General features: G+C 45.0%; 10 non-coding genes across 10 annotated transcripts; all 10 read left to right on the top strand.

The window, feature by feature from the left end:
* Positions 1-466: 466 nt before the first annotated feature.
* Positions 467-657, top strand: LOC141252100 (U2 spliceosomal RNA). Its single transcript, XR_012313563.1, has one exon. It is a non-coding gene; the product is annotated as a U2 spliceosomal RNA (small nuclear RNA).
* A 1,115-nt stretch (positions 658-1,772) lies between these two features.
* LOC141252099 (U2 spliceosomal RNA) lies at positions 1,773-1,963 on the top strand. The gene has a single exon (XR_012313562.1). It is a non-coding gene; the product is annotated as a U2 spliceosomal RNA (small nuclear RNA).
* A 1,115-nt stretch (positions 1,964-3,078) lies between these two features.
* LOC141252098 (U2 spliceosomal RNA) lies at positions 3,079-3,269 on the top strand. Its single transcript, XR_012313561.1, has one exon. It is a non-coding gene; the product is annotated as a U2 spliceosomal RNA (small nuclear RNA).
* A 1,115-nt stretch (positions 3,270-4,384) lies between these two features.
* On the top strand, positions 4,385-4,575 carry LOC141252097 (U2 spliceosomal RNA). Its single transcript, XR_012313560.1, has one exon. It is a non-coding gene; the product is annotated as a U2 spliceosomal RNA (small nuclear RNA).
* Positions 4,576-5,690: 1,115 nt separating this feature from the next.
* On the top strand, positions 5,691-5,881 carry LOC141252122 (U2 spliceosomal RNA). The gene has a single exon (XR_012313584.1). It is a non-coding gene; the product is annotated as a U2 spliceosomal RNA (small nuclear RNA).
* A 1,115-nt stretch (positions 5,882-6,996) lies between these two features.
* LOC141252119 (U2 spliceosomal RNA) lies at positions 6,997-7,186 on the top strand. Its single transcript, XR_012313580.1, has one exon. It is a non-coding gene; the product is annotated as a U2 spliceosomal RNA (small nuclear RNA).
* A 1,116-nt stretch (positions 7,187-8,302) lies between these two features.
* LOC141252121 (U2 spliceosomal RNA) lies at positions 8,303-8,493 on the top strand. The gene has a single exon (XR_012313583.1). It is a non-coding gene; the product is annotated as a U2 spliceosomal RNA (small nuclear RNA).
* A 1,115-nt stretch (positions 8,494-9,608) lies between these two features.
* LOC141252120 (U2 spliceosomal RNA) lies at positions 9,609-9,799 on the top strand. The gene has a single exon (XR_012313581.1). It is a non-coding gene; the product is annotated as a U2 spliceosomal RNA (small nuclear RNA).
* A 1,115-nt stretch (positions 9,800-10,914) lies between these two features.
* On the top strand, positions 10,915-11,105 carry LOC141252108 (U2 spliceosomal RNA). Its single transcript, XR_012313570.1, has one exon. It is a non-coding gene; the product is annotated as a U2 spliceosomal RNA (small nuclear RNA).
* A 1,115-nt stretch (positions 11,106-12,220) lies between these two features.
* On the top strand, positions 12,221-12,411 carry LOC141252096 (U2 spliceosomal RNA). The gene has a single exon (XR_012313559.1). It is a non-coding gene; the product is annotated as a U2 spliceosomal RNA (small nuclear RNA).
* The last annotated feature ends 336 nt before the right edge of the window (positions 12,412-12,747 follow it).

The following is a 12,747-nucleotide window of genomic DNA, read 5'->3' as shown; positions in this document are numbered from 1 at the left end:
AGGTATCCTGCCTGCAGTAGATGGAATGTGGCAATGGAACGCTGGCTGCGCGTGTCATAATAGGCTCTGAGCCTTTATATACCTGTGCACAGCAGCAGCCACCTTCAGTCTGCTGCTGGACAGCCAGCAGCAGCAGCAGCAGGAGAGGTATGTAATCAGGAGCCCTCCTGCTAAGGGTAGACAGCTGCTCGTTCCACCCCACCCCCCGCCTTAATTGGTTCTCCTCCCTTCCAACGGTGTTGAGGCGGGTGGGAACAGCAGGGGGTGAAGGTGCTGTGTTTAAAGAGGTGGAGTTATGCAGATCTAAAACGCGTGGATTGCAGCAGCAGCAAGCCGAAAAGTGCAGGCATGTAAGGGATCTAGAGGTTGACAACATGTCTTCTTAACGGGAGTCCAGGAGCTCATCTCCACAAATGGACTTTTCAGGATCCTTGGGTGGCTCCGTAGTTTGAAACCAATTCTGGTTATCGCTTCTCGGCCTTTTGGCTAAGATCAAGTGTAGTATCTGTTCTTATCAGTTTAATATCTGATACGTCCCCTATCTGGGGACCATATATTAAATGGATTTTTAGAACAGGGAGATGGAAAAAGAGCTTGCTCTGTCCACTCCACGCATTGACCTGGTATTGCAGTATCTCCAGGACCGGTGCACCCCTTCTTTAATGCAGTTTCTAAAATCAGAAAGAATTGAATTCAATGTTTTTTGTTCATTTTGCTTGTTTGTCGGATTTTGGGATGGACTCTTTGGCTTTGCTTTTCTTCTCCTCATTGGATTTTTCATGTTCAAAGTTGCAGAAGCCAGATTACAAGCTCATTTTGGTTCATCTTCAGCAACTGTGCATTGCATTGCCATGTAATGTGATGCAATGCTATCTTTCTAGCTCTCCCTTTTTACTTCCTTTTGGATAAACAGACATATTAGGCAAGCATTTTGGAGCTTTCACCTAAATAACTACAGGTGGTGAGATAAGCTGCACAATATAATTGACCTTTCAGTATATTGTTGCACACACACCATCTATTTAGCAAATGCCCTTGTTATCAACAGCAGCCTTTTAAACTCACCTGAGCTAACAGGTATGTGCGCTGGTTACTCTGCTGCGCTTAAAATTTCTTTTTTGGTTTGCTACAATGCCTTTTCTGAAACGTTGTCTCCTTCTGCTGGAACACTGACTTCTTTCATTTAATGCCTGCAGACTATAAAAGAGAACCCAACCCAAAAAGTTTGGTTGATTAGTCTGTGGCATTCTGTTAAACTGTTGCTTATGGCGGTCTCTGTGAGCTTCTCAGCGACATTCAGCCAGCCAGGTATCCTGCCTGCAGTAGATGGAATGTGGCAATGGAACGCTGGCTGCGCGTGTCATAATAGGCTCTGAGCCTTTATATACCTGTGCACAGCAGCAGCCACCTTCAGTCTGCTGCTGGACAGCCAGCAGCAGCAGCAGCAGGAGAGGTATGTAATCAGGAGCCCTCCTGCTAAGGGTAGACAGCTGCTCGTTCCACCCCACCCCCCGCCTTAATTGGTTCTCCTCCCTTCCAACGGTGTTGAGGCGGGTGGGAACAGCAGGGGGTGAAGGTGCTGTGTTTAAAGAGGTGGAGTTATGCAGATCTAAAACGCGTGGATTGCAGCAGCAGCAAGCCGAAAAGTGCAGGCATGTAAGGGATCTAGAGGTTGACAACATGTCTTCTTAACGGGAGTCCAGGAGCTCATCTCCACAAATGGACTTTTCAGGATCCTTGGGTGGCTCCGTAGTTTGAAACCAATTCTGGTTATCGCTTCTCGGCCTTTTGGCTAAGATCAAGTGTAGTATCTGTTCTTATCAGTTTAATATCTGATACGTCCCCTATCTGGGGACCATATATTAAATGGATTTTTAGAACAGGGAGATGGAAAAAGAGCTTGCTCTGTCCACTCCACGCATTGACCTGGTATTGCAGTATCTCCAGGACCGGTGCACCCCTTCTTTAATGCAGTTTCTAAAATCAGAAAGAATTGAATTCAATGTTTTTTGTTCATTTTGCTTGTTTGTCGGATTTTGGGATGGACTCTTTGGCTTTGCTTTTCTTCTCCTCATTGGATTTTTCATGTTCAAAGTTGCAGAAGCCAGATTACAAGCTCATTTTGGTTCATCTTCAGCAACTGTGCATTGCATTGCCATGTAATGTGATGCAATGCTATCTTTCTAGCTCTCCCTTTTTACTTCCTTTTGGATAAACAGACATATTAGGCAAGCATTTTGGAGCTTTCACCTAAATAACTACAGGTGGTGAGATAAGCTGCACAATATAATTGACCTTTCAGTATATTGTTGCACACACACCATCTATTTAGCAAATGCCCTTGTTATCAACAGCAGCCTTTTAAACTCACCTGAGCTAACAGGTATGTGCGCTGGTTACTCTGCTGCGCTTAAAATTTCTTTTTTGGTTTGCTACAATGCCTTTTCTGAAACGTTGTCTCCTTCTGCTGGAACACTGACTTCTTTCATTTAATGCCTGCAGACTATAAAAGAGAACCCAACCCAAAAAGTTTGGTTGATTAGTCTGTGGCATTCTGTTAAACTGTTGCTTATGGCGGTCTCTGTGAGCTTCTCAGCGACATTCAGCCAGCCAGGTATCCTGCCTGCAGTAGATGGAATGTGGCAATGGAACGCTGGCTGCGCGTGTCATAATAGGCTCTGAGCCTTTATATACCTGTGCACAGCAGCAGCCACCTTCAGTCTGCTGCTGGACAGCCAGCAGCAGCAGCAGCAGGAGAGGTATGTAATCAGGAGCCCTCCTGCTAAGGGTAGACAGCTGCTCGTTCCACCCCACCCCCCGCCTTAATTGGTTCTCCTCCCTTCCAACGGTGTTGAGGCGGGTGGGAACAGCAGGGGGTGAAGGTGCTGTGTTTAAAGAGGTGGAGTTATGCAGATCTAAAACGCGTGGATTGCAGCAGCAGCAAGCCGAAAAGTGCAGGCATGTAAGGGATCTAGAGGTTGACAACATGTCTTCTTAACGGGAGTCCAGGAGCTCATCTCCACAAATGGACTTTTCAGGATCCTTGGGTGGCTCCGTAGTTTGAAACCAATTCTGGTTATCGCTTCTCGGCCTTTTGGCTAAGATCAAGTGTAGTATCTGTTCTTATCAGTTTAATATCTGATACGTCCCCTATCTGGGGACCATATATTAAATGGATTTTTAGAACAGGGAGATGGAAAAAGAGCTTGCTCTGTCCACTCCACGCATTGACCTGGTATTGCAGTATCTCCAGGACCGGTGCACCCCTTCTTTAATGCAGTTTCTAAAATCAGAAAGAATTGAATTCAATGTTTTTTGTTCATTTTGCTTGTTTGTCGGATTTTGGGATGGACTCTTTGGCTTTGCTTTTCTTCTCCTCATTGGATTTTTCATGTTCAAAGTTGCAGAAGCCAGATTACAAGCTCATTTTGGTTCATCTTCAGCAACTGTGCATTGCATTGCCATGTAATGTGATGCAATGCTATCTTTCTAGCTCTCCCTTTTTACTTCCTTTTGGATAAACAGACATATTAGGCAAGCATTTTGGAGCTTTCACCTAAATAACTACAGGTGGTGAGATAAGCTGCACAATATAATTGACCTTTCAGTATATTGTTGCACACACACCATCTATTTAGCAAATGCCCTTGTTATCAACAGCAGCCTTTTAAACTCACCTGAGCTAACAGGTATGTGCGCTGGTTACTCTGCTGCGCTTAAAATTTCTTTTTTGGTTTGCTACAATGCCTTTTCTGAAACGTTGTCTCCTTCTGCTGGAACACTGACTTCTTTCATTTAATGCCTGCAGACTATAAAAGAGAACCCAACCCAAAAAGTTTGGTTGATTAGTCTGTGGCATTCTGTTAAACTGTTGCTTATGGCGGTCTCTGTGAGCTTCTCAGCGACATTCAGCCAGCCAGGTATCCTGCCTGCAGTAGATGGAATGTGGCAATGGAACGCTGGCTGCGCGTGTCATAATAGGCTCTGAGCCTTTATATACCTGTGCACAGCAGCAGCCACCTTCAGTCTGCTGCTGGACAGCCAGCAGCAGCAGCAGCAGGAGAGGTATGTAATCAGGAGCCCTCCTGCTAAGGGTAGACAGCTGCTCGTTCCACCCCACCCCCCGCCTTAATTGGTTCTCCTCCCTTCCAACGGTGTTGAGGCGGGTGGGAACAGCAGGGGGTGAAGGTGCTGTGTTTAAAGAGGTGGAGTTATGCAGATCTAAAACGCGTGGATTGCAGCAGCAGCAAGCCGAAAAGTGCAGGCATGTAAGGGATCTAGAGGTTGACAACATGTCTTCTTAACGGGAGTCCAGGAGCTCATCTCCACAAATGGACTTTTCAGGATCCTTGGGTGGCTCCGTAGTTTGAAACCAATTCTGGTTATCGCTTCTCGGCCTTTTGGCTAAGATCAAGTGTAGTATCTGTTCTTATCAGTTTAATATCTGATACGTCCCCTATCTGGGGACCATATATTAAATGGATTTTTAGAACAGGGAGATGGAAAAAGAGCTTGCTCTGTCCACTCCACGCATTGACCTGGTATTGCAGTATCTCCAGGACCGGTGCACCCCTTCTTTAATGCAGTTTCTAAAATCAGAAAGAATTGAATTCAATGTTTTTTGTTCATTTTGCTTGTTTGTCGGATTTTGGGATGGACTCTTTGGCTTTGCTTTTCTTCTCCTCATTGGATTTTTCATGTTCAAAGTTGCAGAAGCCAGATTACAAGCTCATTTTGGTTCATCTTCAGCAACTGTGCATTGCATTGCCATGTAATGTGATGCAATGCTATCTTTCTAGCTCTCCCTTTTTACTTCCTTTTGGATAAACAGACATATTAGGCAAGCATTTTGGAGCTTTCACCTAAATAACTACAGGTGGTGAGATAAGCTGCACAATATAATTGACCTTTCAGTATATTGTTGCACACACACCATCTATTTAGCAAATGCCCTTGTTATCAACAGCAGCCTTTTAAACTCACCTGAGCTAACAGGTATGTGCGCTGGTTACTCTGCTGCGCTTAAAATTTCTTTTTTGGTTTGCTACAATGCCTTTTCTGAAACGTTGTCTCCTTCTGCTGGAACACTGACTTCTTTCATTTAATGCCTGCAGACTATAAAAGAGAACCCAACCCAAAAAGTTTGGTTGATTAGTCTGTGGCATTCTGTTAAACTGTTGCTTATGGCGGTCTCTGTGAGCTTCTCAGCGACATTCAGCCAGCCAGGTATCCTGCCTGCAGTAGATGGAATGTGGCAATGGAACGCTGGCTGCGCGTGTCATAATAGGCTCTGAGCCTTTATATACCTGTGCACAGCAGCAGCCACCTTCAGTCTGCTGCTGGACAGCCAGCAGCAGCAGCAGCAGGAGAGGTATGTAATCAGGAGCCCTCCTGCTAAGGGTAGACAGCTGCTCGTTCCACCCCACCCCCCGCCTTAATTGGTTCTCCTCCCTTCCAACGGTGTTGAGGCGGGTGGGAACAGCAGGGGGTGAAGGTGCTGTGTTTAAAGAGGTGGAGTTATGCAGATCTAAAACGCGTGGATTGCAGCAGCAGCAAGCCGAAAAGTGCAGGCATGTAAGGGATCTAGAGGTTGACAACATGTCTTCTTAACGGGAGTCCAGGAGCTCATCTCCACAAATGGACTTTTCAGGATCCTTGGGTGGCTCCGTAGTTTGAAACCAATTCTGGTTATCGCTTCTCGGCCTTTTGGCTAAGATCAAGTGTAGTATCTGTTCTTATCAGTTTAATATCTGATACGTCCCCTATCTGGGGACCATATATTAAATGGATTTTTAGAACAGGGAGATGGAAAAAGAGCTTGCTCTGTCCACTCCACGCATTGACCTGGTATTGCAGTATCTCCAGGACCGGTGCACCCCTTCTTTAATGCAGTTTCTAAAATCAGAAAGAATTGAATTCAATGTTTTTTGTTCATTTTGCTTGTTTGTCGGATTTTGGGATGGACTCTTTGGCTTTGCTTTTCTTCTCCTCATTGGATTTTTCATGTTCAAAGTTGCAGAAGCCAGATTACAAGCTCATTTTGGTTCATCTTCAGCAACTGTGCATTGCATTGCCATGTAATGTGATGCAATGCTATCTTTCTAGCTCTCCCTTTTTACTTCCTTTTGGATAAACAGACATATTAGGCAAGCATTTTGGAGCTTTCACCTAAATAACTACAGGTGGTGAGATAAGCTGCACAATATAATTGACCTTTCAGTATATTGTTGCACACACACCATCTATTTAGCAAATGCCCTTGTTATCAACAGCAGCCTTTTAAACTCACCTGAGCTAACAGGTATGTGCGCTGGTTACTCTGCTGCGCTTAAAATTTCTTTTTTGGTTTGCTACAATGCCTTTTCTGAAACGTTGTCTCCTTCTGCTGGAACACTGACTTCTTTCATTTAATGCCTGCAGACTATAAAAGAGAACCCAACCCAAAAAGTTTGGTTGATTAGTCTGTGGCATTCTGTTAAACTGTTGCTTATGGCGGTCTCTGTGAGCTTCTCAGCGACATTCAGCCAGCCAGGTATCCTGCCTGCAGTAGATGGAATGTGGCAATGGAACGCTGGCTGCGCGTGTCATAATAGGCTCTGAGCCTTTATATACCTGTGCACAGCAGCAGCCACCTTCAGTCTGCTGCTGGACAGCCAGCAGCAGCAGCAGCAGGAGAGGTATGTAATCAGGAGCCCTCCTGCTAAGGGTAGACAGCTGCTCGTTCCACCCCACCCCCCGCCTTAATTGGTTCTCCTCCCTTCCAACGGTGTTGAGGCGGGTGGGAACAGCAGGGGGTGAAGGTGCTGTGTTTAAAGAGGTGGAGTTATGCAGATCTAAAACGCGTGGATTGCAGCAGCAGCAAGCCGAAAAGTGCAGGCATGTAAGGGATCTAGAGGTTGACAACATGTCTTCTTAACGGGAGTCCAGGAGCTCATCTCCACAAATGGACTTTTCAGGATCCTTGGGTGGCTCCGTAGTTTGAAACCAATTCTGGTTATCGCTTCTCGGCCTTTTGGCTAAGATCAAGTGTAGTATCTGTTCTTATCAGTTTAATATCTGATACGTCCCTATCTGGGGACCATATATTAAATGGATTTTTAGAACAGGGAGATGGAAAAAGAGCTTGCTCTGTCCACTCCACGCATTGACCTGGTATTGCAGTATCTCCAGGACCGGTGCACCCCTTCTTTAATGCAGTTTCTAAAATCAGAAAGAATTGAATTCAATGTTTTTTGTTCATTTTGCTTGTTTGTCGGATTTTGGGATGGACTCTTTGGCTTTGCTTTTCTTCTCCTCATTGGATTTTTTCATGTTCAAAGTTGCAGAAGCCAGATTACAAGCTCATTTTGGTTCATCTTCAGCAACTGTGCATTGCATTGCCATGTAATGTGATGCAATGCTATCTTTCTAGCTCTCCCTTTTTACTTCCTTTTGGATAAACAGACATATTAGGCAAGCATTTTGGAGCTTTCACCTAAATAACTACAGGTGGTGAGATAAGCTGCACAATATAATTGACCTTTCAGTATATTGTTGCACACACACCATCTATTTAGCAAATGCCCTTGTTATCAACAGCAGCCTTTTAAACTCACCTGAGCTAACAGGTATGTGCGCTGGTTACTCTGCTGCGCTTAAAATTTCTTTTTTGGTTTGCTACAATGCCTTTTCTGAAACGTTGTCTCCTTCTGCTGGAACACTGACTTCTTTCATTTAATGCCTGCAGACTATAAAAGAGAACCCAACCCAAAAAGTTTGGTTGATTAGTCTGTGGCATTCTGTTAAACTGTTGCTTATGGCGGTCTCTGTGAGCTTCTCAGCGACATTCAGCCAGCCAGGTATCCTGCCTGCAGTAGATGGAATGTGGCAATGGAACGCTGGCTGCGCGTGTCATAATAGGCTCTGAGCCTTTATATACCTGTGCACAGCAGCAGCCACCTTCAGTCTGCTGCTGGACAGCCAGCAGCAGCAGCAGCAGGAGAGGTATGTAATCAGGAGCCCTCCTGCTAAGGGTAGACAGCTGCTCGTTCCACCCCACCCCCCGCCTTAATTGGTTCTCCTCCCTTCCAACGGTGTTGAGGCGGGTGGGAACAGCAGGGGGTGAAGGTGCTGTGTTTAAAGAGGTGGAGTTATGCAGATCTAAAACGCGTGGATTGCAGCAGCAGCAAGCCGAAAAGTGCAGGCATGTAAGGGATCTAGAGGTTGACAACATGTCTTCTTAACGGGAGTCCAGGAGCTCATCTCCACAAATGGACTTTTCAGGATCCTTGGGTGGCTCCGTAGTTTGAAACCAATTCTGGTTATCGCTTCTCGGCCTTTTGGCTAAGATCAAGTGTAGTATCTGTTCTTATCAGTTTAATATCTGATACGTCCCCTATCTGGGGACCATATATTAAATGGATTTTTAGAACAGGGAGATGGAAAAAGAGCTTGCTCTGTCCACTCCACGCATTGACCTGGTATTGCAGTATCTCCAGGACCGGTGCACCCCTTCTTTAATGCAGTTTCTAAAATCAGAAAGAATTGAATTCAATGTTTTTTGTTCATTTTGCTTGTTTGTCGGATTTTGGGATGGACTCTTTGGCTTTGCTTTTCTTCTCCTCATTGGATTTTTCATGTTCAAAGTTGCAGAAGCCAGATTACAAGCTCATTTTGGTTCATCTTCAGCAACTGTGCATTGCATTGCCATGTAATGTGATGCAATGCTATCTTTCTAGCTCTCCCTTTTTACTTCCTTTTGGATAAACAGACATATTAGGCAAGCATTTTGGAGCTTTCACCTAAATAACTACAGGTGGTGAGATAAGCTGCACAATATAATTGACCTTTCAGTATATTGTTGCACACACACCATCTATTTAGCAAATGCCCTTGTTATCAACAGCAGCCTTTTAAACTCACCTGAGCTAACAGGTATGTGCGCTGGTTACTCTGCTGCGCTTAAAATTTCTTTTTTGGTTTGCTACAATGCCTTTTCTGAAACGTTGTCTCCTTCTGCTGGAACACTGACTTCTTTCATTTAATGCCTGCAGACTATAAAAGAGAACCCAACCCAAAAAGTTTGGTTGATTAGTCTGTGGCATTCTGTTAAACTGTTGCTTATGGCGGTCTCTGTGAGCTTCTCAGCGACATTCAGCCAGCCAGGTATCCTGCCTGCAGTAGATGGAATGTGGCAATGGAACGCTGGCTGCGCGTGTCATAATAGGCTCTGAGCCTTTATATACCTGTGCACAGCAGCAGCCACCTTCAGTCTGCTGCTGGACAGCCAGCAGCAGCAGCAGCAGGAGAGGTATGTAATCAGGAGCCCTCCTGCTAAGGGTAGACAGCTGCTCGTTCCACCCCACCCCCCGCCTTAATTGGTTCTCCTCCCTTCCAACGGTGTTGAGGCGGGTGGGAACAGCAGGGGGTGAAGGTGCTGTGTTTAAAGAGGTGGAGTTATGCAGATCTAAAACGCGTGGATTGCAGCAGCAGCAAGCCGAAAAGTGCAGGCATGTAAGGGATCTAGAGGTTGACAACATGTCTTCTTAACGGGAGTCCAGGAGCTCATCTCCACAAATGGACTTTTCAGGATCCTTGGGTGGCTCCGTAGTTTGAAACCAATTCTGGTTATCGCTTCTCGGCCTTTTGGCTAAGATCAAGTGTAGTATCTGTTCTTATCAGTTTAATATCTGATACGTCCCCTATCTGGGGACCATATATTAAATGGATTTTTAGAACAGGGAGATGGAAAAAGAGCTTGCTCTGTCCACTCCACGCATTGACCTGGTATTGCAGTATCTCCAGGACCGGTGCACCCCTTCTTTAATGCAGTTTCTAAAATCAGAAAGAATTGAATTCAATGTTTTTTGTTCATTTTGCTTGTTTGTCGGATTTTGGGATGGACTCTTTGGCTTTGCTTTTCTTCTCCTCATTGGATTTTTCATGTTCAAAGTTGCAGAAGCCAGATTACAAGCTCATTTTGGTTCATCTTCAGCAACTGTGCATTGCATTGCCATGTAATGTGATGCAATGCTATCTTTCTAGCTCTCCCTTTTTACTTCCTTTTGGATAAACAGACATATTAGGCAAGCATTTTGGAGCTTTCACCTAAATAACTACAGGTGGTGAGATAAGCTGCACAATATAATTGACCTTTCAGTATATTGTTGCACACACACCATCTATTTAGCAAATGCCCTTGTTATCAACAGCAGCCTTTTAAACTCACCTGAGCTAACAGGTATGTGCGCTGGTTACTCTGCTGCGCTTAAAATTTCTTTTTTGGTTTGCTACAATGCCTTTTCTGAAACGTTGTCTCCTTCTGCTGGAACACTGACTTCTTTCATTTAATGCCTGCAGACTATAAAAGAGAACCCAACCCAAAAAGTTTGGTTGATTAGTCTGTGGCATTCTGTTAAACTGTTGCTTATGGCGGTCTCTGTGAGCTTCTCAGCGACATTCAGCCAGCCAGGTATCCTGCCTGCAGTAGATGGAATGTGGCAATGGAACGCTGGCTGCGCGTGTCATAATAGGCTCTGAGCCTTTATATACCTGTGCACAGCAGCAGCCACCTTCAGTCTGCTGCTGGACAGCCAGCAGCAGCAGCAGCAGGAGAGGTATGTAATCAGGAGCCCTCCTGCTAAGGGTAGACAGCTGCTCGTTCCACCCCACCCCCCGCCTTAATTGGTTCTCCTCCCTTCCAACGGTGTTGAGGCGGGTGGGAACAGCAGGGGGTGAAGGTGCTGTGTTTAAAGAGGTGGAGTTATGCAGATCTAAAACGCGTGGATTGCAGCAGCAGCAAGCCGAAAAGTGCAGGCATGTAAGGGATCTAGAGGTTGACAACATGTCTTCTTAACGGGAGTCCAGGAGCTCATCTCCACAAATGGACTTTTCAGGATCCTTGGGTGGCTCCGTAGTTTGAAACCAATTCTGGTTATCGCTTCTCGGCCTTTTGGCTAAGATCAAGTGTAGTATCTGTTCTTATCAGTTTAATATCTGATACGTCCCCTATCTGGGGACCATATATTAAATGGATTTTTAGAACAGGGAGATGGAAAAAGAGCTTGCTCTGTCCACTCCACGCATTGACCTGGTATTGCAGTATCTCCAGGACCGGTGCACCCCTTCTTTAATGCAGTTTCTAAAATCAGAAAGAATTGAATTCAATGTTTTTTGTTCATTTTGCTTGTTTGTCGGATTTTGGGATGGACTCTTTGGCTTTGCTTTTCTTCTCCTCATTGGATTTTTCATGTTCAAAGTTGCAGAAGCCAGATTACAAGCTCATTTTGGTTCATCTTCAGCAACTGTGCATTGCATTGCCATGTAATGTGATGCAATGCTATCTTTCTAGCTCTCCCTTTTTACTTCCTTTTGGATAAACAGACATATTAGGCAAGCATTTTGGAGCTTTCACCTAAATAACTACAGGTGGTGAGATAAGCTGCACAATATAATTGACCTTTCAGTATATTGTTGCACACACACCATCTATTTAGCAAATGCCCTTGTTATCAACAGCAGCCTTTTAAACTCACCTGAGCTAACAGGTATGTGCGCTGGTTACTCTGCTGCGCTTAAAATTTCTTTTTTGGTTTGCTACAATGCCTTTTCTGAAACGTTGTCTCCTTCTGCTGGAACACTGACTTCTTTCATTTAATGCCTGCAGACTATAAAAGAGAACCCAACCCAAAAAGTTTGGTTGATTAGTCTGTGGCATTCTGTTAAACTGTTGCTTATGGCGGTCTCTGTGAGCTTCTCAGCGACATTCAGCCAGCCAGGTATCCTGCCTGCAGTAGATGGAATGTGGCAATGGAACGCTGGCTGCGCGTGTCATAATAGGCTCTGAGCCTTTATATACCTGTGCACAGCAGCAGCCACCTTCAGTCTGCTGCTGGACAGCCAGCAGCAGCAGCAGCAGGAGAGGTATGTAATCAGGAGCCCTCCTGCTAAGGGTAGACAGCTGCTCGTTCCACCCCACCCCCCGCCTTAATTGGTTCTCCTCCCTTCCAACGGTGTTGAGGCGGGTGGGAACAGCAGGGGGTGAAGGTGCTGTGTTTAAAGAGGTGGAGTTATGCAGATCTAAAACGCGTGGATTGCAGCAGCAGCAAGCCGAAAAGTGCAGGCATGTAAGGGATCTAGAGGTTGACAACATGTCTTCTTAACGGGAGTCCAGGAGCTCATCTCCACAAATGGACTTTTCAGGATCCTTGGGTGGCTCCGTAGTTTGAAACCAATTCTGGTTATCGCTTCTCGGCCTTTTGGCTAAGATCAAGTGTAGTATCTGTTCTTATCAGTTTAATATCTGATACGTCCCCTATCTGGGGACCATATATTAAATGGATTTTTAGAACAGGGAGATGGAAAAAGAGCTTGCTCTGTCCACTCCACGCATTGACCTGGTATTGCAGTATCTCCAGGACCGGTGCACCCCTTCTTTAATGCAGTTTCTAAAATCAGAAAGAATTGAATTCAATGTTTTTTGTTCATTTTGCTTGTTTGTCGGATTTTGGGATGGACTCTTTGGCTTTGCTTTTCTTCTCCTCATTGGATTTTTCATGTTCAAAGTTGCAGAAGCCAGATTACAAGCTCATTTTGGTTCATCTTCAGCAACTGTGCATTGCATTGCCATGTAATGTGATGCAATGCTATCTTTCTAGCTCTCCCTTTTTACTTCCTTTTGGATAAACAGACATATTAGGCAAGCATTTTGGAGCTTTCACCTAAATAACTACAGGTGGTGAGATAAGCTGCACAATATAATTGACCTTT

This window comes from Phyllobates terribilis, unplaced genomic scaffold, assembly GCF_046119375.1.
Source record: "Phyllobates terribilis strain yellow unplaced genomic scaffold, ASM4611937v1 Scaffold_8180__1_contigs__length_32196, whole genome shotgun sequence".
NCBI lineage: Eukaryota > Metazoa > Chordata > Amphibia > Anura > Dendrobatidae > Phyllobates > Phyllobates terribilis.
Note: the sequence above shows the minus strand (reverse complement) of the source record. Positions and strands in the feature narration are given on the sequence as shown.